General features: G+C 39.0%; 1 long non-coding RNA gene across 1 annotated transcript; it reads right to left on the reverse strand.

Annotated features, from left to right (window-relative positions):
- Positions 1–22430: 22430 nt before the first annotated feature.
- On the reverse strand, positions 22431–22760 carry LOC133537870 (uncharacterized). The gene is made up of 3 exons (XR_009802866.1): positions 22711–22760; positions 22608–22623; positions 22431–22527 (listed from the first exon to the last, which is right to left on the reverse strand). It is a non-coding gene; the product is annotated as an uncharacterized LOC133537870 (long non-coding RNA).
- Positions 22761–26509: the final 3749 nt, after the last annotated feature.

The following is a 26509-nucleotide window of genomic DNA, read 5'->3' on the forward strand; positions in this document are numbered from 1 at the left end:
GTGTACTCACTTGAAAATAACAAAGAAAGAGAACACCTAGTCCAATTCCAATGTAGTAATATGCAAACATGGTCATCTGTGCTTCAATATCCACCCTGTCAAAAAAGTGCAATTCATAACTTATAGAACCCCGATTGTGCCAAACTGACTTTTACATGCTTAACTATTTGTGGTCACTGTTTGTCAGCACCAAAAATTAGAAGAATCTATAATCGCCATCACTCTAGACAGCTGAGGAGACTAAATAGCTTCTTTTAGAGTTACGTATTTTACAGAATATATAAAAACTATTCTTCCTCACAGAAATTATACCACCTTTGACCTACACTAGATGAGCCTGCCGTGTGTACGTAGCCTGCACTTCACGCAGGATAGTGCTGGGGGGGAAAAGCAGGCTTGTCTACAAACCCCGTTTCCATATGAGTTGGGAAATTGTGTTAGATGTAAATATAAACAGAATACAATGATTTGCAAATCCTTTTCAAGCCATATTCAGTTGAATATGCTACAAAGACAACATATTTCATGTTCAAACTCATAAACATTTTTTTTTTTTTGCAAATAATAATTAACTTTAGAATTTGATGCCAGCAACACGTGACAGTTGAGGAATGCTCATCAAACACTTATTTGGAACATCCCACAGGTGTGCAGGCTAATTGGGAACAGGTGGGTGCCATGATTGGCTATAAAAACAGCTTCCCAAAAGATGCTCAGTCTTTCACAAGAAAGGATGGGGCGAGGTACACCCCTTTGTCCACAACTGTGTGAGCAAATATTCAAAACAGTTTAAGAACAACGTTTCTCAAAGTGACATTGCAAGAAATTTAGGGATTTCAACATCTACGCTCCATAATATCATCAAAAGGTTCAGAGAATCTGGAGAAATCACTCCACGTAAGCGGCATGGCCGGGAAGCAACATTGAATGACCGTGACCTTCAATCCCTCAGATGGCATTGTATCAAAAACTGACATCAATCTCCAAAGGATATCACCACATGGGCTCAGGAACACTTCAGAAAACCACTCTCACTAAATACAGTTTGTCGCTACATCTGTAAGTGCAAGTTAAAGCTCTACTATGCAAAGCGAAAGCCATTTATCAACAACATCCAGAAACGCCGCCGGCTTCTCTGGGTCCGAACTCAACTAAGATGGACTGATGCAAAGTGGAAAAGTGTTCTGTGGTCTGACAAGTCCACATTTCAAATTGTTTTTGGAAATATTCGACATTGTGTCATCCGGACCAAAGGGGAAGTGAACCATCCAGACTGTTATCGACGCAAAGTGTAAAACCCAGCATGTGTGATGGTATGGGGGTGCATTAGTGCCCAAGGCGTGGGTAACTTACACATCTGTGAAGGCACCATTAATGCTGAAAAGTACATACAGCTTTTGGAACAACATATGTTGTCATCCAAACACCGTCTTTTTCGGGATGGGTAAAATTTTGAAAAAAACTTACAAAATTAAAATAAGCCACTGGGAACTGATTTTTAATGGTTTTAACCCTTCTGAAATTGTGATAATGTTCCGCTTTAATGCTTAAAGGTACATACAGGTTTTGGAACAACATATGCTGCCATCATTTTCATGGACGCCCCTGCTTATTTCAGCAAGACAATGCCAAGCCACATTCAGCACGTGTTACAACAGCGTGGTTTCATAGTAAAAGAGTATGGGTACTTTCCTGGCCCGCCTGCAGTCCAGACCTGTCTCCCATGGAAAATGTGTGGCGCATTATGAAGTGTAAAATATGACAGCGGAGACCCCGGACTGTTGAACGACTGAAGCTCTACATAAAACAAGAATGGGAAATAATTCCACTTTCAGAGCTTCAACAATTAGTTTCCTCAGTTCCCAAACCTTTATTGAGTATTGTTAAAAGAAAAGGTGATGTAACACAGTGGTGAACATGCCCTTTCCCAACTACTTTGGCACGTGTTGCAGCCATGAAATTCTAAGTTTATTATTACTTGCAAAAAATAAAATAAAGTTTATGAGTTTGAACATCAAATATGTTGTCTTTGTAGCATATTCAACTGAATATGGCTTGAAAAGGATTTGCAAATCATTGTATTCTGTTTATATTTACATCTAACACCATTTCCCAACTCATATGGAAACAGGGTTTGTACATGATATGAAAGTCTGGAGCTCGGTCAAATATCTGTCAGATATGTGGGAGCTGCAGGTTTTTTTTCTTCAGAGAATAAGATAACCTAGCATGATGTTGCTGTTAAAATGTATGCTGCTAGCAACGTAGCACATTTAGCTCGGCTAACGTTGCTAACATATCCATAGTTCCTCTCCCACTTCTTTGTGCAACGTTGTTGAAGCTGATTCATCCATCCTTCTACACAAAAGTGCACACACGTACTCTCATTAGCATTAAAGCTAAAGCTACACAAAAGAGTGTGGCTAAATCCAAGCGTCAACGCTAGATTTTCACCAACTTTTCACTTTTGGACAAAGTGACTTTCAAAAGACGTCCGTCAGTGAAGTAAGAGTGAGTGATGACAAGAATGTAAACAGTGCAGGTACTTAAAGTGTCAACTTAAAGTGACACAACTTACAGTCTTTTAAGATTTGAGCTTTCTCTTGGCCAAAAAATTGAGTTAAAAGCATCATTCATTGGAGTAGAAAATGTTACTCTCAACACCGTAAGATCTGACAGAAATGTTCCGTCTTACACGCGAGCGTTAGCTAATAGCTAATAGCTCAAATGCGTATTTCAGAGTTTCAATCAGGACATTTTTCGGGAAATGTTGGATCCATTTCTTTTCACATGACTAATAATCAATCATATTTTGAAATGGACTCACCCACAGTAAATTAACTCACCCACAGTCAATTAACTCACCCACAGTAAATTAAGTCACCCACAGTAAATGAACTCACCCACAGTAAATGAACTCACCCACAGTAAATTAAGTCACCCACAGTAAATGAACTCACCCACAGTAAATGAACTCACCCACAGTAAATTAACTCACCCACAGTAAATTAACTCACCCACAGTAAATTAACTCACCCACAGTAAATGAACTCACCCACAGTAAATGAACTCACCCACAGTAAATGAACTCACCCACAGTAAATTAACTCACCCACAGTCAATTAACTCACCCACAGTAAATGGACTCACCCACAGTAAATGAACTCACCCACAGTAAATTAACTCACCCACAGTAAATGAACTCACCCACAGTAAATTAACTCACCCACAGTCAATGAACTCACCCACAGTAAATGGACTCACCCACAGTAAATTAACTCACCCACAGTAAATGAACTCACCCACAGTAAATGAACTCACCCACAGTAACTCACCCACAGTAAATGAACTCACCCACAGTAAATGAACTCACCCACAGTAAATGAACTCACCCACAGTAAATGAACTCACCCACAGTAAATTAACTCACCCACAGTAAATGAACTCACCCACAGTAAATTAACTCACCCACAGTAAATTAAGTCACCCACAGTCAATTAACTCACCCACAGTAAATGAACTCACCCACAGTAAATTAACTCACCCACAGTAAATTAACTCACCCACAGTAAATTAACTCACCCACAGTAAATTAACTCACCCACAGTCAATTAACTCACCCACAGTAAATTAAGTCACCCACAGTAAATGAACTAACCCACAGTAAATGAACTCACCCACAGTAAATGAACTCACCCACAGTAAATTAACTCACCCACAGTAAATTAACTCACCCACAGTAAATGAACTCACCCACAGTAAATTAAGTCACCCACAGTAAATTAAGTCACCCACAGTAAATGAACTCACCCACAGTAAATGAACTCACCCACAGTAAATGAACTCACCCACAGTAAATTAACTCACCCACAGTAAATTAACTCACCCACAGTAAATTAACTCACCCACAGTAAATTAAGTCACCCACAGTAAATTAACTCACCCACGGTAAATGAACTCACCCACAGTAAATGAACTCACCCACAGTAAATTAAGTCACCCACAGTAAATGAACTCACCCACAGTAAATTAACTCACCCACAGTAAATGAACTCACCCACAGTAAATTAACTCACCCACAGTAAATTAACTCACCGACAGTAAATGGACTCACCCACAGTAAATGAACTCACCCACAGTAAATTAACTCACCCACAGTAAATTAACTCACCCACAGTAAATTAACTCACCCACAGTCAATGAACTCACCCACAGTAAATGAACTCACCCACAGTAAATGAACTCACCCACAGTAACTCGCCCACAGTAAATTAACTCACCCACAGTCAATTAACTCACCCACAGTAAATGAACTCACCCACAGTAAATGAACTCACCCACAGTAAATGAACTCACCCACAGTAAATTAAGTCACCCACAGTAAATGAACTCACCCACAGTAAATTAACTCACCCACAGTAAATGAACTCACCCACAGTAAATGAACTCACCCACAGTAAATTAACTCACCCACAGTAAATTAACTCACCCACAGTAAATGAACTCACCCACAGTAAATTAACTCACCCACAGTAAATTAACTCACCCACAGTAAATGAACTCACCCACAGTAAATTAACTCACCCACAGTAAATGAACTCACCCACAGTAAATTAACTCACCCACAGTCAATTAACTCACCCACAGTAAATGGACTCACCCACAGTAAATGAACTCACCCACAGTAAATTAACTCACCCACAGTAAATGAACTCACCCACAGTAAATTAACTCACCCACAGTCAATGAACTCACCCACAGTAAATGGACTCACCCACAGTAAATTAACTCACCCACAGTAAATGAACTCACCCACAGTAAATGAACTCACCCACAGTAACTCACCCACAGTAAATTAACTCACCCACAGTAAATGAACTCACCCACAGTAAATGAACTCACCCACAGTAAATGAACTCACCCACAGTAAATGAACTCACCCACAGTAAATTAACTCACCCACAGTAAATGAACTCACCCACAGTAAATTAACTCACCCACAGTAAATTAAGTCACCCACAGTCAATTAACTCACCCACAGTAAATGAACTCACCCACAGTAAATGAACTCACCCACAGTAAATTAACTCACCCACAGTAAATTAACTCACCCACAGTAAATTAACTCACCCACAGTCAATTAACTCACCCACAGTAAATTAAGTCACCCACAGTAAATGAACTAACCCACAGTAAATGAACTCACCCACAGTAAATGAACTCACCCACAGTAAATTAACTCACCCACAGTAAATTAACTCACCCACAGTAAATGAACTCACCCACAGTAAATTAAGTCACCCACAGTAAATTAAGTCACCCACAGTAAATGAACTCACCCACAGTAAATGAACTCACCCACAGTAAATGAACTCACCCACAGTAAATTAACTCACCCACAGTAAATTAACTCACCCACAGTAAATTAACTCACCCACAGTAAATTAAGTCACCCACAGTAAATTAACTCACCCACGGTAAATGAACTCACCCACAGTAAATGAACTCACCCACAGTAAATTAAGTCACCCACAGTAAATGAACTCACCCACAGTAAATTAACTCACCCACAGTAAATGAACTCACCCACAGTAAATTAACTCACCCACAGTCAATTAACTCACCGACAGTAAATGGACTCACCCACAGTAAATGAACTCACCCACAGTAAATTAAGTCACCCACAGTAAATGAACTCACCCACAGTAAATTAACTCACCCACAGTAAATTAACTCACCCACAGTAAATTAACTCACCCACAGTAAATTAACTCACCCACAGTAAATTAACTCACCCACAGTAAATTAACTCACCCACAGTCAATTAACTCACCCACAGTAAATGGACTCACCCACAGTAAATTAACTCACCCACAGTAAATTAACTCACCCACAGTAAATTAACTCACCCACAGTCAATGAACTCACCCACAGTAAATGAACTCACCCACAGTAAATGAACTCACCCACAGTAACTCACCCACAGTAAATTAACTCACCCACAGTCAATTAACTCAACCACAGTAAATGAACTCACCCACAGTAAATGAACTCACCCACAGTAAATGAACTCACCCACAGTAACTCACCCACAGTAAATTAACTCACCCACAGTAAATGAACTCACCCACAGTAAATTAACTCACCCACAGTAAATTAAGTCACCCACAGTCAATTAACTCACCCACAGTAAATGAACTCACCCACAGTAAATGAACTCACCCACAGTAAATTAAGTCACCCACAGTAAATGAACTCACCCACAGTAAATGAACTCACCCACAGTAAATTAACTCACCCACAGTAAATTAACTCACCCACAGTAAATGAACTCACCCACAGTAAATTAACTCACCCACAGTAAATGAACTCACCCACAGTAAATTAACTCACCCACAGTCAATTAACTCACCCACAGTAAATGGACTCACCCACAGTAAATGAACTCACCCACAGTAAATTAACTCACCCACAGTAAATGAACTCACCCACAGTAAATTAACTCACCCACAGTCAATGAACTCACCCACAGTAAATGGACTCACCCACAGTAAATTAACTCACCCACAGTAAATGAACTCACCCACAGTAAATGAACTCACCCACAGTAACTCACCCACAGTAAATTAACTCACCCACAGTCAATTAACTCACCCACAGTAAATGAACTCACCCACAGTAAATGAACTCACCCACAGTAAATGAACTCACCCACAGTAAATGAACTCACCCACAGTAAATTAACTCACCCACAGTAAATGAACTCACCCACAGTAAATTAACTCACCCACAGTAAATTAAGTCACCCACAGTCAATTAACTCACCCACAGTAAATGAACTCACCCACAGTAAATGAACTCACCCACAGTAAATTAACTCACCCACAGTAAATTAACTCACCCACAGTAAATTAACTCACCCACAGTCAATTAACTCACCCACAGTAAATGAACTCACCCACAGTAAATTAACTCACCCACAGTAAATGAACTCACCCACAGTAAATTAACTCACCCACAGTAAATTAACTCACCCACAGTAAATTAACTCACCCACAGTAAATGAACTCACCCACAGTAAATTAAGTCACCCACAGTAAATGAACTCACCCACAGTAAATGAACTCACCCACAGTAAATGAACTCACCCACAGTAAATTAACTCACCCACAGTAAATTAACTCACCCACAGTAAATTAACTCACCCACAGTTAATTAAGTCACCCACAGTAAATTAACTCACCCACGGTAAATGAACTCACCCACAGTAAATGAACTCACCCACAGTAAATTAAGTCACCCACAGTAAATGAACTCACCCACAGTAAATTAACTCACCCACAGTAAATGAACTCACCCACAGTAAATTAACTCACCCACAGTCAATTAACTCACCGACAGTAAATGGACTCACCCACAGTAAATGAACTCACCCACAGTAAATTAACTCACCCACAGTAAATGAACTCACCCACAGTAAATTAACTCACCCACAGTCAATGAACTCACCCACAGTAAATGAACTCACCCACAGTAAATGAACTCACCCACAGTAACTCGCCCACAGTAAATTAACTCACCCACAGTCAATTAACTCACCCACAGTAAATGAACTCACCCACAGTAAATGAACTCACCCACAGTAAATGAACTCACCCACAGTAAATTAAGTCACCCACAGTAAATGAACTCACCCACAGTAAATTAACTCACCCACAGTAAATGAACTCACCCACAGTAAATGAACTCACCCACAGTAAATGAACTCACCCACAGTAAATTAACTCACCCACAGTAAATTAACTCACCCACAGTAAATTAACTCACCCACAGTAAATGAACTCACCCACAGTAAATTAAGTCACCCACAGTAAATGAACTCACCCACAGTAAACTAACTCACCCACAGTAAATTAACTCACCCACAGTAAATTAACTCACCCACAGTAAATTAACTCACCCACAGTAAATGAACTCACCCACAGTAAATTAACTCACCCACAGTAAATTAAGTCACCCACAGTCAATTAACTCACCCACAGTAAATGAACTCACCCACAGTAAATGAACTCACCCACAGTAAATTAAGTCACCCACAGTAAATGAACTCACCCACAGTAAATTAACTCACCCACAGTAAATTAACTCACCCACAGTAAATTAACTCACCCACAGTAAATTAACTCACTCACAGTAAATGAACTCACCCACAGTAAATTAACTCACCCACAGTAAATTAAGTCACCCACAGTCAATTAACTCACCCACAGTAAATGAACTCACCCACAGTAAATTAAGTCACCCACAGTAAATGAACTCACCCACAGTAAATGAACTCACCCACAGTAAATGAACTCACCCACAGTAAATTAACTCACCCACAGTAAATTAACTCACCCACAGTAAATGAACTCACCCACAGTAAATGAACTCACCCACAGTAAATTAAGTCACCCACAGTAAATGAACTCACCCACAGCAAATTAACTCACCCACAGTAAATTAACTCACCCACAGTAAATTAACTCACCCACAGTAAATTAACTCACCCACAGTAAATTAACTCACCCACAGTCAATTAACTCACCCACAGTAAATGGACTGACCCACAGTAAATTAACTCACCCACAGTAAATTAACTCACCCACAGTAAATTAACTCACCCACAGTCAATGAACTCACCCACAGTAAATGAACTCACCCACAGTAAATGAACTCACCCACAGTAACTCACCCACAGTAAATTAACTCACCCACAGTCAATTAACTCAACCACAGTAAATGAACTCACCCACAGTAAATGAACTCACCCACAGTAAATGAACTCACCCACAGTAACTCACCCACAGTAAATTAACTCACCCACAGTAAATGAACTCACCCACAGTAAATTAACTCACCCACAGTAAATTAAGTCACCCACAGTCAATTAACTCACCCACAGTAAATGAACTCACCCACAGTAAATGAACTCACCCACAGTAAATTAAGTCACCCACAGTAAATGAACTCACCCACAGCAAATTAACTCACCCACAGTAAATTAACTCACCCACAGTAAATTAACTCACCCACAGTAAATTAACTCACCCACAGTAAATGAACTCACCCACAGTAAATGAACTCACCCACAGTAAATTAAGTCACCCACAGTAAATGAACTCACCCACAGCAAATTAACTCACCCACAGTAAATTAACTCACCCACAGTAAATTAACTCACCCACAGTAAATTAACTCACCCACAGTAAATTAACTCACCCACAGTCAATTAACTCACCCACAGTAAATGGACTGACCCACAGTAAATTAACTCACCCACAGTAAATTAACTCACCCACAGTAAATTAACTCACCCACAGTCAATGAACTCACCCACAGTAAATGAACTCACCCACAGTAAATGAACTCACCCACAGTAACTCACCCACAGTAAATTAACTCACCCACAGTCAATTAACTCAACCACAGTAAATGAACTCACCCACAGTAAATGAACTCACCCACAGTAAATGAACTCACCCACAGTAACTCACCCACAGTAAATTAACTCACCCACAGTAAATGAACTCACCCACAGTAAATTAACTCACCCACAGTAAATTAAGTCACCCACAGTCAATTAACTCACCCACAGTAAATGAACTCACCCACAGTAAATGAACTCACCCACAGTAAATGAACTCACCCACAGTAAATTAACTCACCCACAGTAAATTAACTCACCCACAGTAAATTAACTCACCCACAGTAAATGAACTCACCCACAGTCAATTAACTCACCCACAGTAAATTAAGTCACCCACAGTAAATGAACTCACCCACAGTAAATGAACTCACCCACAGTAAATTAACTCACCCACAGTAAATGAACTCACCCACAGTAAATGAACTCACCCACAGTAAATTAACTCACCCACAGTAAATGAACTCACCCACAGTAAATTAAGTCACCCACAGTAAATTAAGTCACCCACAGTAAATGAACTCACCCACAGTAAATTAACTCACCCACAGTCAATTAACTCACCCACAGTAAATTAAGTCACCCACAGTAAATGAACTCACCCACAGTAAATGAACTCACCCACAGTAAATTAAGTCACCCACAGTAAATGAACTCACCCACAGTAAATGAACTCACCCACAGTAAATTAACTCACCCACAGTAAATTAACTCACCCACAGTAAATTAACTCACCCACAGTAAATGAACTCACCCACAGTAAATTAACTCACCCACAGTAAATGAACTCACCCACAGTAAATTAACTCACCCACAGTCAATTAACTCACCCACAGTAAATGGACTCACCCACAGTAAATGAACTCACCCACAGTAAATTAACTCACCCACAGTAAATGAACTCACCCACAGTAAATGAACTCACCCACAGTAAATTAAGTCACCCACAGTCAATTAACTCACCCACAGTAAATGAACTCACCCACAGTAAATTAAGTCACCCACAGTAAATTAAGTCACCCACAGTAAATGAACTCACCCACAGTAAATGAACTCACCCACAGTAAATTAACTCACCCACAGTAAATTAACTCACCCACAGTAAATTAACTCACCCACAGTAAATGAACTCACCCACAGTAAATTAACTCACCCACAGTAAATGAACTCACCCACAGTAAATTAACTCACCCACAGTCAATTAACTCACCCACAGTAAATGGACTCACCCACAGTAAATGAACTCACCCACAGTAAATTAACTCACCCACAGTAAATGAACTCACCCACAGTAAATTAACTCACCCACAGTCAATGAACTCACCCACAGTAAATGGACTCACCCACAGTAAATTAACTCACCCACAGTAAATGAACTCACCCACAGTAAATGAACTCACCCACAGTAACTCACCCACAGTAAATGAACTCACCCACAGTAAATGAACTCACCCACAGTAAATGAACTCACCCACAGTAAATGAACTCACCCACAGTAAATTAACTCACCCACAGTAAATGAACTCACCCACAGTAAATTAACTCACCCACAGTAAATTAAGTCACCCACAGTCAATTAACTCACCCACAGTAAATGAACTCACCCACAGTAAATTAACTCACCCACAGTAAATTAACTCACCCACAGTAAATTAACTCACCCACAGTAAATTAACTCACCCACAGTCAATTAACTCACCCACAGTAAATTAAGTCACCCACAGTAAATGAACTAACCCACAGTAAATGAACTCACCCACAGTAAATGAACTCACCCACAGTAAATTAACTCACCCACAGTAAATTAACTCACCCACAGTAAATGAACTCACCCACAGTAAATTAAGTCACCCACAGTAAATTAAGTCACCCACAGTAAATGAACTCACCCACAGTAAATGAACTCACCCACAGTAAATGAACTCACCCACAGTAAATTAACTCACCCACAGTAAATTAACTCACCCACAGTAAATTAACTCACCCACAGTAAATTAAGTCACCCACAGTAAATTAACTCACCCACGGTAAATGAACTCACCCACAGTAAATGAACTCACCCACAGTAAATTAAGTCACCCACAGTAAATGAACTCACCCACAGTAAATTAACTCACCCACAGTAAATGAACTCACCCACAGTAAATTAACTCACCCACAGTAAATTAACTCACCGACAGTAAATGGACTCACCCACAGTAAATGAACTCACCCACAGTAAATTAACTCACCCACAGTAAATTAACTCACCCACAGTAAATTAACTCACCCACAGTCAATGAACTCACCCACAGTAAATGAACTCACCCACAGTAAATGAACTCACCCACAGTAACTCGCCCACAGTAAATTAACTCACCCACAGTCAATTAACTCACCCACAGTAAATGAACTCACCCACAGTAAATGAACTCACCCACAGTAAATGAACTCACCCACAGTAAATTAAGTCACCCACAGTAAATGAACTCACCCACAGTAAATTAACTCACCCACAGTAAATGAACTCACCCACAGTAAATGAACTCACCCACAGTAAATTAACTCACCCACAGTAAATTAACTCACCCACAGTAAATGAACTCACCCACAGTAAATTAACTCACCCACAGTAAATTAACTCACCCACAGTAAATGAACTCACCCACAGTAAATTAACTCACCCACAGTAAATGAACTCACCCACAGTAAATTAACTCACCCACAGTCAATTAACTCACCCACAGTAAATGGACTCACCCACAGTAAATGAACTCACCCACAGTAAATTAACTCACCCACAGTAAATGAACTCACCCACAGTAAATTAACTCACCCACAGTCAATGAACTCACCCACAGTAAATGGACTCACCCACAGTAAATTAACTCACCCACAGTAAATGAACTCACCCACAGTAAATGAACTCACCCACAGTAACTCACCCACAGTAAATTAACTCACCCACAGTAAATGAACTCACCCACAGTAAATGAACTCACCCACAGTAAATGAACTCACCCACAGTAAATGAACTCACCCACAGTAAATTAACTCACCCACAGTAAATGAACTCACCCACAGTAAATTAACTCACCCACAGTAAATTAAGTCACCCACAGTCAATTAACTCACCCACAGTAAATGAACTCACCCACAGTAAATGAACTCACCCACAGTAAATTAACTCACCCACAGTAAATTAACTCACCCACAGTAAATTAACTCACCCACAGTCAATTAACTCACCCACAGTAAATTAAGTCACCCACAGTAAATGAACTAACCCACAGTAAATGAACTCACCCACAGTAAATGAACTCACCCACAGTAAATTAACTCACCCACAGTAAATTAACTCACCCACAGTAAATGAACTCACCCACAGTAAATTAAGTCACCCACAGTAAATTAAGTCACCCACAGTAAATGAACTCACCCACAGTAAATGAACTCACCCACAGTAAATGAACTCACCCACAGTAAATTAACTCACCCACAGTAAATTAACTCACCCACAGTAAATTAACTCACCCACAGTAAATTAAGTCACCCACAGTAAATTAACTCACCCACGGTAAATGAACTCACCCACAGTAAATGAACTCACCCACAGTAAATTAAGTCACCCACAGTAAATGAACTCACCCACAGTAAATTAACTCACCCACAGTAAATGAACTCACCCACAGTAAATTAACTCACCCACAGTCAATTAACTCACCGACAGTAAATGGACTCACCCACAGTAAATGAACTCACCCACAGTAAATTAACTCACCCACAGTAAATGAACTCACCCACAGTAAATTAACTCACCCACAGTCAATGAACTCACCCACAGTAAATGAACTCACCCACAGTAAATGAACTCACCCACAGTAACTCGCCCACAGTAAATTAACTCACCCACAGTCAATTAACTCACCCACAGTAAATGAACTCACCCACAGTAAATGAACTCACCCACAGTAAATGAACTCACCCACAGTAAATTAAGTCACCCACAGTAAATGAACTCACCCACAGTAAATTAACTCACCCACAGTAAATGAACTCACCCACAGTAAATGAACTCACCCACAGTAAATTAACTCACCCACAGTAAATGAACTCACCCACAGTAAATTAACTCACCCACAGTAAATGAACTCACCCACAGTAAATGAACTCACCCACAGTAAATTAAGTCACCCACAGTAAATGAACTCACCCACAGTAAATTAACTCACCCACAGTAAATTAACTCACCCACAGTAAATTAACTCACCCACAGTAAATGAACTCACCCACAGTAAATGAACTCACCCACAGTAAATTAAGTCACCCACAGTCAATTAACTCACCCACAGTAAATGAACTCACCCACAGTAAATTAAGTCACCCACAGTAAATTAAGTCACCCACAGTAAATGAACTCACCCACAGTAAATTAACTCACCCACAGTAAATGAACTCACCCACAGTAAATGAACTCACCCACAGTAAATGAACTCACCCACAGTAAATGAACTCACCCACAGTAAATTAACTCACCCACAGTAAATTAACTCACCCACAGTAAATGAACTCACCCACAGTAAATGAACTCACCCACAGTAAATTAAGTCACCCACAGTAAATGAACTCACCCACAGTAAATTAACTCACCCACAGTAAATTAACTCACCCACAGTAAATTAACTCACCCACAGTAAATTAACTCACCCACAGTAAATTAACTCACCCACAGTAAATTAACTCACCCACAGTCAATTAACTCACCCACAGTAAATGGACTCACCCACAGTAAATTAACTCACCCACAGTAAATTAACTCACCCACAGTAAATGAACTCACCCACAGTCAATGAACTCACCCACAGTAAATGAACTCACCCACAGTAAATGAACTCACCCACAGTAACTCACCCACAGTAAATTAACTCACCCACAGTCAATTAACTCAACCACAGTAAATGAACTCACCCACAGTAAATGAACTCACCCACAGTAAATGAACTCACCCACAGTAACTCACCCACAGTAAATTAACTCACCCACAGTAAATGAACTCACCCACAGTAAATTAACTCACCCACAGTAAATTAAGTCACCCACAGTCAATTAACTCACCCACAGTAAATGAACTCACCCACAGTAAATGAACTCACCCACAGTAAATTAAGTCACCCACAGTAAATGAACTCACCCACAGTAAATGAACTCACCCACAGTAAATTAACTCACCCACAGTAAATTAACTCACCCACAGTAAATTAACTCACCCACAGTAAATGAACTCACCCACAGTAAATTAACTCACCCACAGTAAATGAACTCACCCACAGTAAATTAACTCACCCACAGTCAATTAACTCACCCACAGTAAATGGACTCACCCACAGTAAATGAACTCACCCACAGTAAATTAACTCACCCACAGTAAATGAACTCACCCACAGTAAATTAACTCACCCACAGTCAATGAACTCACCCACAGTAAATGGACTCACCCACAGTAAATTAACTCACCCACAGTAAATGAACTCACCCACAGTAAATGAACTCACCCACAGTAACTCACCCACAGTAAATTAACTCACCCACAGTCAATTAACTCACCCACAGTAAATGAACTCACCCACAGTAAATGAACTCACCCACAGTAAATGAACTCACCCACAGTAAATGAACTCACCCACAGTAAATTAACTCACCCACAGTAAATGAACTCACCCACAGTAAATTAACTCACCCACAGTAAATTAAGTCACCCACAGTCAATTAACTCACCCACAGTAAATGAACTCACCCACAGTAAATGAACTCACCCACAGTAAATTAACTCACCCACAGTAAATTAACTCACCCACAGTAAATTAACTCACCCACAGTCAATTAACTCACCCACAGTAAATTAAGTCACCCACAGTAAATGAACTAACCCACAGTAAATGAACTCACCCACAGTAAATGAACTCACCCACAGTAAATTAACTCACCCACAGTAAATTAACTCACCCACAGTAAATGAACTCACCCACAGTAAATTAAGTCACCCACAGTAAATGAACTCACCCACAGTAAATGAACTCACCCACAGTAAATGAACTCACCCACAGTAAATTAACTCACCCACAGTAAATTAACTCACCCACAGTAAATTAACTCACCCACAGTAAATTAAGTCACCCACAGTAAATTAACTCACCCACGGTAAATGAACTCACCCACAGTAAATGAACTCACCCACAGTAAATTAAGTCACCCACAGTAAATGAACTCACCCACAGTAAATTAACTCACCCACAGTAAATGAACTCACCCACAGTAAATTAACTCACCCACAGTCAATTAACTCACCGACAGTAAATGGACTCACCCACAGTAAATGAACTCACCCACAGTAAATTAACTCACCCACAGTAAATGAACTCACCCACAGTAAATTAACTCACCCACAGTCAATGAACTCACCCACAGTAAATGAACTCACCCACAGTAAATGAACTCACCCACAGTAACTCGCCCACAGTAAATTAACTCACCCACAGTCAATTAACTCACCCACAGTAAATGAACTCACCCACAGTAAATGAACTCACCCACAGTAAATGAACTCACCCACAGTAAATTAAGTCACCCACAGTAAATGAACTCACCCACAGTAAATTAACTCACCCACAGTAAATGAACTCACCCACAGTAAATGAACTCACCCACAGTAAATGAACTCACCCACAGTAAATTAACTCACCCACAGTAAATTAACTCACCCACAGTAAATTAACTCACCCACAGTAAATGAACTCACCCACAGTAAATTAAGTCACCCACAGTAAATGAACTCACCCACAGTAAACTAACTCACCCACAGTAAATTAACTCACCCACAGTAAATTAACTCACCCACAGTAAATTAACTCACCCACAGTAAATGAACTCACCCACAGTAAATTAACTCACCCACAGTAAATTAAGTCACCCACAGTCAATTAACTCACCCACAGTAAATGAACTCACCCACAGTAAATGAACTCACCCACAGTAAATTAAGTCACCCACAGTAAATGAACTCACCCACAGTAAATTAACTCACCCACAGTAAATTAACTCACCCACAGTAAATTAACTCACCCACAGTAAATTAACTCACTCACAGTAAATGAACTCACCCACAGTAAATTAACTCACCCACAGTAAATTAAGTCACCCACAGTCAATTAACTCACCCACAGTAAATGAACTCACCCACAGTAAATTAAGTCACCCACAGTAAATGAACTCACCCACAGTAAATGAACTCACCCACAGTAAATGAACTCACCCACAGTAAATTAACTCACCCACAGTAAATTAACTCACCCACAGTAAATGAACTCACCCACAGTAAATGAACTCACCCACAGTAAATTAAGTCACCCACAGTAAATGAACTCACCCACAGTAAATTAACTCACCCACAGTAAATTAACTCACCCACAGTAAATTAACTCACCCACAGTAAATTAACTCACCCACAGTAAATTAACTCACCCACAGTAAATTAACTCACCCACAGTCAATTAACTCACCCACAGTAAATGGACTGACCCACAGTAAATTAACTCACCCACAGTAAATTAACTCACCCACAGTAAATTAACTCACCCACAGTCAATGAACTCACCCACAGTAAATGAACTCACCCACAGTAAATGAACTCACCCACAGTAACTCACCCACAGTAAATTAACTCACCCACAGTCAATTAACTCAACCACAGTAAATGAACTCACCCACAGTAAATGAACTCACCCACAGTAAATGAACTCACCCACAGTAACTCACCCACAGTAAATTAACTCACCCACAGTAAATGAACTCACCCACAGTAAATTAACTCACCCACAGTAAATTAAGTCACCCACAGTCAATTAACTCACCCACAGTAAATGAACTCACCCACAGTAAATGAACTCACCCACAGTAAATTAACTCACCCACAGTAAATTAACTCACCCACAGTAAATTAACTCACCCACAGTAAATTAACTCACCCACAGTAAATTAACTCACCCACAGTCAATTAACTCACCCACAGTAAATTAAGTCACCCACAGTAAATGAACTCACCCACAGTAAATGAACTCACCCACAGTAAATTAACTCACCCACAGTAAATGAACTCACCCACAGTAAATTAACTCACCCACAGTAAATTAACTCACCCACAGTAAATGAACTCACCCACAGTAAATTAAGTCACCCACAGTAAATTAAGTCACCCACAGTAAATGAACTCACCCACAGTAAATTAACTCACCCACAATAAATTAACTCACCCAGAGTAAATTAACTCACCCACAGTAAATTAAGTCACCCACAGTAAATTAACTCACCCACAGTAAATTAAGTCACCCACAGTAAATGAACTCACCCACAGTAAATTAACTCACCCACAGTAAATCAAGTCACCCACAGTAAATTAAGTCACCCACAGTAAATGAACTCACCCACAGTAAACTAACTCACCCACAGTAAATGAACTCACCCACAGTAAATTAACTCACCCACAGTAAATTAACTCACCCACGGTAAATGGACTCACCCACAGTAAATTAAGTCACCCACAGTAAATTAAGTCACCCACAGCAAATGAACTCACCCACAGGAAATTAAGTCACCCACAGTAAATTAAGTCACCCACAGTAAATGAACTCACCCACAGTAAATTAAGTCACCCACAGTAAATTAAGTCACCCACAGTAAATTAACTCACCCACAGTAAATTAACTCACCCACAGTAAATTAAGTCACCCACAGTAAATTAAGTCACCCACAGTAAATGAACTCACCCACAGTAAATTAACTCACCCACAGTAAATTAAGTCACCCACAGTAAATTAAGTCACCCACAGTAAATGAACTCACCCACAGTAAACTAACTCACCCACAGTAAATTAACTCACCCACAGTAAATTAACTCACCCACAGTAAATTAACTCACCCACGGTAAATGGACTCACCCACAGTAAATTAAGTCACCCACAGTAAATTAACTCACCCACAGTAAATGGACTCACCCACAGTAAATTAACTCACCCACAGTAAATTAACTCACCCACGGTAAATGGACTCACCCACAGTAAATTAAGTCACCCACAGTAGATTAACTCACCCACAGTAAATGGACTCACCCACAGTAAATTAACTCACTCACAGTAAATTAACTCACCCACAGTAAATGAACTCACCCACAGTAAATGGACTCACCCACAGTAAATTAACTTACCTCCAGTAAATTAAGTCACCCACAGTAAATGAACTCACCCACAGTAAATGGACTCACCCACAGTAAATTAACTCACCCACAGTAAATGAACTCACCCACAGTAAACTAACTCACCCACAGTAAATGAACTCACCCACAGTAAATGAACTCACCCACAGAAAATTAACTCACCCACAGTAAATGGACTCACCCACAGTAAATTAACTCACCCACAGTAAATTAACTCACCCACAGTAAATTAAGTCACCCACAGTAAATTAAGTCATCCACAGTAAATGAACTCACCCACAGTAAATTAAGTCACCCAAAGTAAATGAACTCACCCACAGTAAATGGACTCACCCACAGTAAATTAACTTACCCACAGTAAATTAAGTCACCCACAGTAAATTAACTCACCCACAGTAAATTAACTTACCCACAGTAAATTAAGTCACCCACAGTAAATTAACTCACCCACAGTAAATGAACTCACCCACAGTAAACTAACTCACCCACAGTAAATGAACTCACCCACAGTAAATGAACTCACCCACAGTAAATTAACTCACACACAGTAAATGAACTCACCCACAGTAAATGAACTCACCCACAGTAAATGAACTCACCCACAGTAAATTAACTCACCCACAGTAAATGAACTCACCCACAGTAAATTAAGTCACCCACAGTAAATTAAGTCACCCACAGTAAATGAACTCACCCACAGTAAATTAACTCACCCACAATAAATTAACTCACCCAGAGTAAATTAACTCACCCACAGTAAATTAAGTCACCCACAGTAAATTAACTCACCCACAGTAAATTAAGTCACCCACAGTAAATGAACTCACCCACAGTAAATTAACTCACCCACAGTAAATCAAGTCACCCACAGTAAATTAAGTCACCCACAGTAAATGAACTCACCCACAGTAAACTAACTCACCCACAGTAAATTAACTCACCCACAGTAAATTAACTCACCCACGGTAAATGGACTCACCCACAGTAAATTAAGTCACCCACAGTAAATTAAGTCACCCACAGTAAATGAACTCACCCACAGGAAATTAAGTCACCCACAGTAAATTAAGTCACCCACAGTAAATGAACTCACCCACAGTAAATTAAGTCACCCACAGTAAATTAAGTCACCCACAGTAAATTAACTCACCCACAGTAAATTAACTCACCCACAGTAAATTAAGTCACCCACAGTAAATTAAGTCACCCACAGTAAATGAACTCACCCACAGTAAATTAACTCACCCACAGTAAATTAAGTCACCCACAGTAAATTAAGTCACCCACAGTAAATGAACTCACCCACAGTAAACTAACTCACCCACAGTAAATTAACTCACCCACAGTAAATTAACTCACCCACAGTAAATTAACTCACCCACGGTAAATGGACTCACCCACAGTAAATTAAGTCACCCACAGTAAATTAACTCACCCACAGTAAATGGACTCACCCACAGTAAATTAACTCACCCACAGTAAATTAACTCACCCACGGTAAATGGACTCACCCACAGTAAATTAAGTCACCCACAGTAAATGGACTCACCCACAGTAAATTAAGTCACCCACAGTAAATGGACTCACCCACAGTAAATTAAGTCACCCACAGTAAATGGACTCACCCACAGTAAATTAACTCACTCACAGTAAATTAACTCACCCACAGTAAATGAACTCACCCACAGTAAATGGACTCACCCACAGTAAATTAACTTACCTACAGTAAATTAAGTCACCCACAGTAAATGAACTCACCCACAGTAAATGGACTCACCCACAGTAAATTAACTCACCCACAGTAAATGAACTCACCCACAGTAAACTAACTCACCCACAGTAAATGAACTCACCCACAGTAAATGAACTCACCCACAGAAAATTAATTCACCCACAGTAAATGGACTCACCCACAGTAAATTAACTCACCCACAGTAAATTAACTCACCCACAGTAAATTAAGTCACCCACAGTAAATTAAGTCATCCACAGTAAATGAACTCACCCACAGTAAATTAAGTCACCCAAAGTAAATGAACTCACCCACAGTAAATGGACTCACCCACAGTAAATTAACTTACCCACAGTAAATTAAGTCACCCACAGTAAATTAACTCACCCACAGTAAATTAACTTACCCACAGTAAATTAAGTCACCCACAGTAAATTAACTCACCCACAGTAAATGAACTCACCCACAGTAAACTAACTCACCCACAGTAAATGAACTCACCCACAGTAAATGAACTCACCCACAGTAAATTAAGTCACCCACAGTAAATGAACTCACCCACAGTAAATGGACTCACCCACAGTAAATTAACTCACCCACAGTAAATTAAGTCACCCACAGTAAATTAACTCACCCACAGTAAATTAACTCACCCACAGTAAATGGACTCACCCACAGTAAATTAACTCACCCACAGTAAATGAACTCACCCACAGTAAATTAAGTCACCCACAGTAAATGAACTCACCCACAGTAAATTAAGTCACCCACAGTAAATGAACTCACCCACAGTAAATGGACTCACCCACAGTAAATTAACTCACCCACAGTAAATTAACTCACCCACAGTAAATTAACTCACCCACAGTAAATGAACTCACCCACAGTCAATGAACTCACCCACAGTAAATGGACTCACCCACAGTAAATTAAGTCACCCACAGTAAATTAAGTCACCCACAGTAAATTAAGTCACCCACAGTAAATTAAGTCACCCACATAAATGGACTCACCCACATAAATGGACTCACCCACAGTAAATTAACTCACCCACAGTAAATTAACTCACCCACAGTAAATGAACTCACCCACAGTCAATGAACTCACCCACAGTAAATTAAGTCACCCACAGTAAATGAACTCACCCACAGTAAATGAACTCACCCACAGTCAATGAACTCACCCACAGTAAATTAAGTCACCCACAGTAAATGAACTCACCCACAGTAACTCACCCACAGTAAATTAACTCACCCACAGTCAATTAACTCACCCACAGTAAATGAACTCACCCACATAAATGGACTCACCCACAGTAAATGGACTCACCCACAGTAAATTAAGTCACCCACATAAATGGACTCACCCACAGTAAATTAAGTCACCCACATAAATGGACTCACCCACAGTAAATGGTGAGGTTGTCAGCCGGTTGATAAATGGATCCATTAGTCCAGTGGATAGTGTTTTGCTGACATGTTTTATTGGGGTCTTTGAGTTGTTGAAGCTCCAGCTCGTAGGCCACAAAGGTGTTGGTCATCATGCCGTAGACCAGGAGCATAAGCGGGGCAGCAGCACCGTGAAGGAGGGCACACACGCTGCCCACCGACATCATGCCAACATCTCTCCAGGTGGCAAATCGGAACTGTGATGCAGAAATGTCCCAAGTACTGGTACAACATTTGTGATGGGATTTAAAGTGGATGAGATTCTACAGACAGAATGATTTAAACCACGGCCACATTTGGAGTGGGAATGAATATGTAATTATTTCTTTTGGCTGACGAAGACACAAAATACACAAAATGGCAAAAGACTTGTGCATAGATATTGATGATGACTGACATTTGATAATTGAGAGTTCAATTCTTGATCACAATTGTTCCCAGGCTTTTGTCTTGTGTCATTTCAGCTCAAAAGACAAACAAATCCATTCTGCCTTCCTAATGTTGCTGGGCTATTATCCATTCATATTGATTGATTAGATGTTGTGTTCATATTGATTGATTAGATGTTGTGTTTTCTACCAGCTGAAAGTATCCAACATCCAGCGTCTTCTCTTCTTTTTTCTCCTTCTTTCCATCCCTGTGAAGCATTGAAGTAGAATAGCAACTGTGCTCTTTATGTAGCTTTCACCAAATCTTCATCTCACAATGTCAACTTACCCTTTCTTTTGGTTTTCTGCAAACAAAAATATCTCTCCTTAGCTTCAAATTAAAACAGCACAAACCTTTGTTTTTGTTTTTGCTTCAATACAATCTTCCTCACCTGCGTGATGTGCTTTAATCTTCACAGTTTTCTTCATGGTGTCTATTCTGAATAGGAAAAAACAAAGAATTCCAATGTTTAATTGTGGGGGTTATCATTTTGAAATGAAAATAACAAAATAGAGGCACATTTATGTTCTGTAAACATCACAACGAGAGCAAGTGTTTTATTTGAATTGAATACAAGTTTATTTATGAAGCGTCTTAAGCCAGAGTGTTGTGCCGTGATGTGAGGTGTGTAAAACATCTGGAAAATTCATACAAAATACAAAAATGATTGCTATAACGGTAAAATGCATAAAATAAAGTCATAAAATAAGAATAACAAATCAGTCAGGGTTTCAGCCACCCTGTTCTCTCTACTTCTTCCATTTCACTCATTCATTTACTACTTGCTCCATTCCTTAGATGAGTTATAATTGGGTTTGCGTTCACAAAGTGTTGCTCTTTAACAATCCGCCCTGTAGTTGTTGTCAAGAAAAATATCGACATGCCAATTAAAAGAAATCCCATAATAATGTAATTGAAATCATTTCAAATCAATGGAATATTAAAATGTACTTTACCTGAAGGTGGCCACTCTTAGTCAATGTGTGCTTTCTTCATAAATAACTCCTGAAGGACTTAATCAGGGAAGCGAGGCCCCTCCTCTACTATTATCTGTAGCCCCATTAAAGTGATAAGGTCCAAGTCAACATCCTGACGTCTGACAGATGTATTTCTAAGACAACATTCATATAAAAGTCATTTACACCTGGCCATGTAAATGTTATTACATGTCTTATAAACCCAGTGGAAACATTTGACATCATGACAAGGTAACATAACACACTTTTCAATTTATGAATTTGTTTTAGTCGTTATCAGAGGGGATCGTAAAAAAAGGGTTTAATGACCGCGGGGACATTAGTTGTGGTGTGGAAGTGCACACACAGGAATGCAGACCTGCAACTGTGTGAAAGAATGTTCTACTTTGGCCATTTCACAGCAAATCACAATGACATCATTCAATTATGTTTAGGTTTGAATCCAGCAAAAAGTCAAGCCCCACTTACCTCACAAATCAACGTAGAAAAAAAACCAACAACTTTAGAAATATTTGATCCTGGGCACACGCAGATTTCCATCCTAATTTATAAGAGAACTTCATGTATCTGCAAGCAGAGCTGGACTTCAAATGTCTCACACAACTCAAAGTGCCTCACACTGGAACTTCATCACTGCCGTTAAACTTTGGTACACACCTGGAGGGAAGTGACAAGGACATGTTTGTCAAAGTAGAGCTAGTTTGCTTCAAACACTTGCAACACCTCTTTATTGATGGACAATTAGTCCGTTTGCCGGCTCTTTGGCAACAATACAAGGTTTTATTGTACGTGTGGACAGAAAAAAAGTGTGCAAGCACGTATTCCAAAACATTTTGAAGATAACCACAAATGTAGGTTTACAGTCATACAACCTCCCCCAAAATACAACATGTAGTAAACACATTTAATCATAAGAAGCTGTTGAAATAGAATCACTCGAGTAGTCATTTTCTTTTCTTTTCCCTTAAATTAATTTATATAAATGGATAAATACAAGAAGAAAAATGTACAGCTATTTTAAATAATTATTTATTTGTCAATCAACAGTTCAGATATGTGTTTTATTTTAAATAAAGATGATTAATACACGCAATTTGAAAAAAATTATATATATATATATGTATATATATGTATACATGTATATATATATACATATATATATATATATATATATATATATATATATATATATATATATATATATATATATATATATATATATATATATATATAATTTTAATTTTATATGTAATGTATCATTTATAAATCTGCCTGAAAACATCCATCCATCCATCCATTCTTCTACCGCTTATTCCCTTTCGGGGTCGCGGGGGGCGCTGGCGCCTATCTCAGCTACAATCGGGTGGAAGGCAGGGTACACCCTGGACAAGTCGCCACCTCATCGCAGGGCCAACCCAGATAGACAGACAACATTCACACACTAGGGTTAGGGTCCCTAACGGTCAGCTATTTTTAAATTGAAGAAACAATATGATTAGGTCATATAAACACGTGTATATCCTACAAAAACAATGTATAAATACATTAGATATCTATATATCTTATAGACCATATCTCTGTTGCTGCACTTTGTATTGATATTTTGTATTACATTCTTCCCTAGAATGATCATGTTTACAGTGATTGTTTTATATGTATTTTTTATGTACGTCGCTTTGGATAAAAGCGTCTGCCAAATACTTAAACATAAACATATATAAACACCTGAAAGTCTTTATATCAGCTAAAACCACCAATCTGTTTCACTGGATTCAGAATAAAACCAAATTCTGTCTTGCCCAAAAATGTTGGTATTTGAATATTGTTACTTAAAGACTTATTCCTGGTTACAATTATTATGTTAAGAAAGTATTGTCTCATACATAGATTAATTTTATTTTTTTTTATTTTTTTTGGTCATGAAAAAGGGTTTTTTGGGGGGTTGATGCACTAATTGTAAGTGTATCTTGTGTTTTTTATGTTGAGTTAATAAAAAAAAATTATGATAATAATAAAAAATAATAATAATAAAAAATTGTTCTGCGGCCCGGTACCAATCGAGCTGCGGCCCAGTGGTTGTGGATCCCTGGTCTATGGCATCAACAGTTCAGTTGACTCGATTATTTTATTAAGTTTATAGATTCTGTACTTGTTTTTGTACTTATTTTGATTATTATTATTTCTCGATTGTTTGTAAATGTTGCAGTTTATACATAAAGGTTTATTCAAAATGTCAAAAAATAATAAAGGCTTTTGACGATACGCAGATATAGCGGTTTGATGACGTCATGTTGGCGCTCGATGACTCCTGCCTGAAACGCATCAACAGTTCAGTGGAATCGATGATTTTTTTATTAGTTTAGTAGTTTCTGTACTTGTTTTTGTACTTATTTTTGATTACTATTATTTATTGATTGTTTGCAAATGTTGCAGTTTATAAATAAAGGTTTATAAAATCAAAAAATAAATAAAAATGTCAAAAAAATGAATAATAATAAAGGCTTTTGAAGATACGCGGATCTAGCGCTTTGATGACGTCACGTCGGCCCTCGATGACATCCATTTTTTGACCGCTTATTCCCTTCGAGGTACAGTTGACTCGATAATTATCTGATTGGTTTATTTTATTTGTTTTTGTACTTATTTTGATTGTTTTTATTCCTTGATTGTTTGTAAATGTTGCAATTCATGAAATAAAAAAATTCAAAAAATAATAAAACATAATAAAGAATTTGGAGAATACGCGGATGTAGCGCTTTGATGACGTCAGTTCAGTTGACTCTATGATGACTATTAATTTTATTTTATTTTATTAGTTTTTGTACTAGTTTTTTACTTATTTTGATTATTATTTTTTGTTGATCTCCTGGCTGGCCTGGGAACGCCTCGGGATCCCCCGGGAAGAGTTAGACAAATAGATAGATAGATAGTATTTTATTGATTCCTTCAGGAGAGTTCCTTCAGGAAAATTAAAATTCCAGCAGCAGTGTACAGAGTTAAGATCAGTTTTAAATAAGTGAATAATGGGGGTTTAAATGGAAACAAAATAGAGAAATTTTACAATAAGAATAAAAAATAAAAAGCAACAATGGGAGTAAAAATATAACAGTAAAATAAGCTGGGGAGAGGGAAGTCTGGGCTTCCCTGCCTAGGCTGCTGCCCCTGCGACCCGACCTCGGATAAGCGGTAGAAGATAGATGGATGGATGGATTT

This window comes from Nerophis ophidion, linkage group LG19 (genome assembly GCF_033978795.1).
Source record: "Nerophis ophidion isolate RoL-2023_Sa linkage group LG19, RoL_Noph_v1.0, whole genome shotgun sequence".
Classification (NCBI taxonomy): domain Eukaryota; kingdom Metazoa; phylum Chordata; class Actinopteri; order Syngnathiformes; family Syngnathidae; genus Nerophis; species Nerophis ophidion.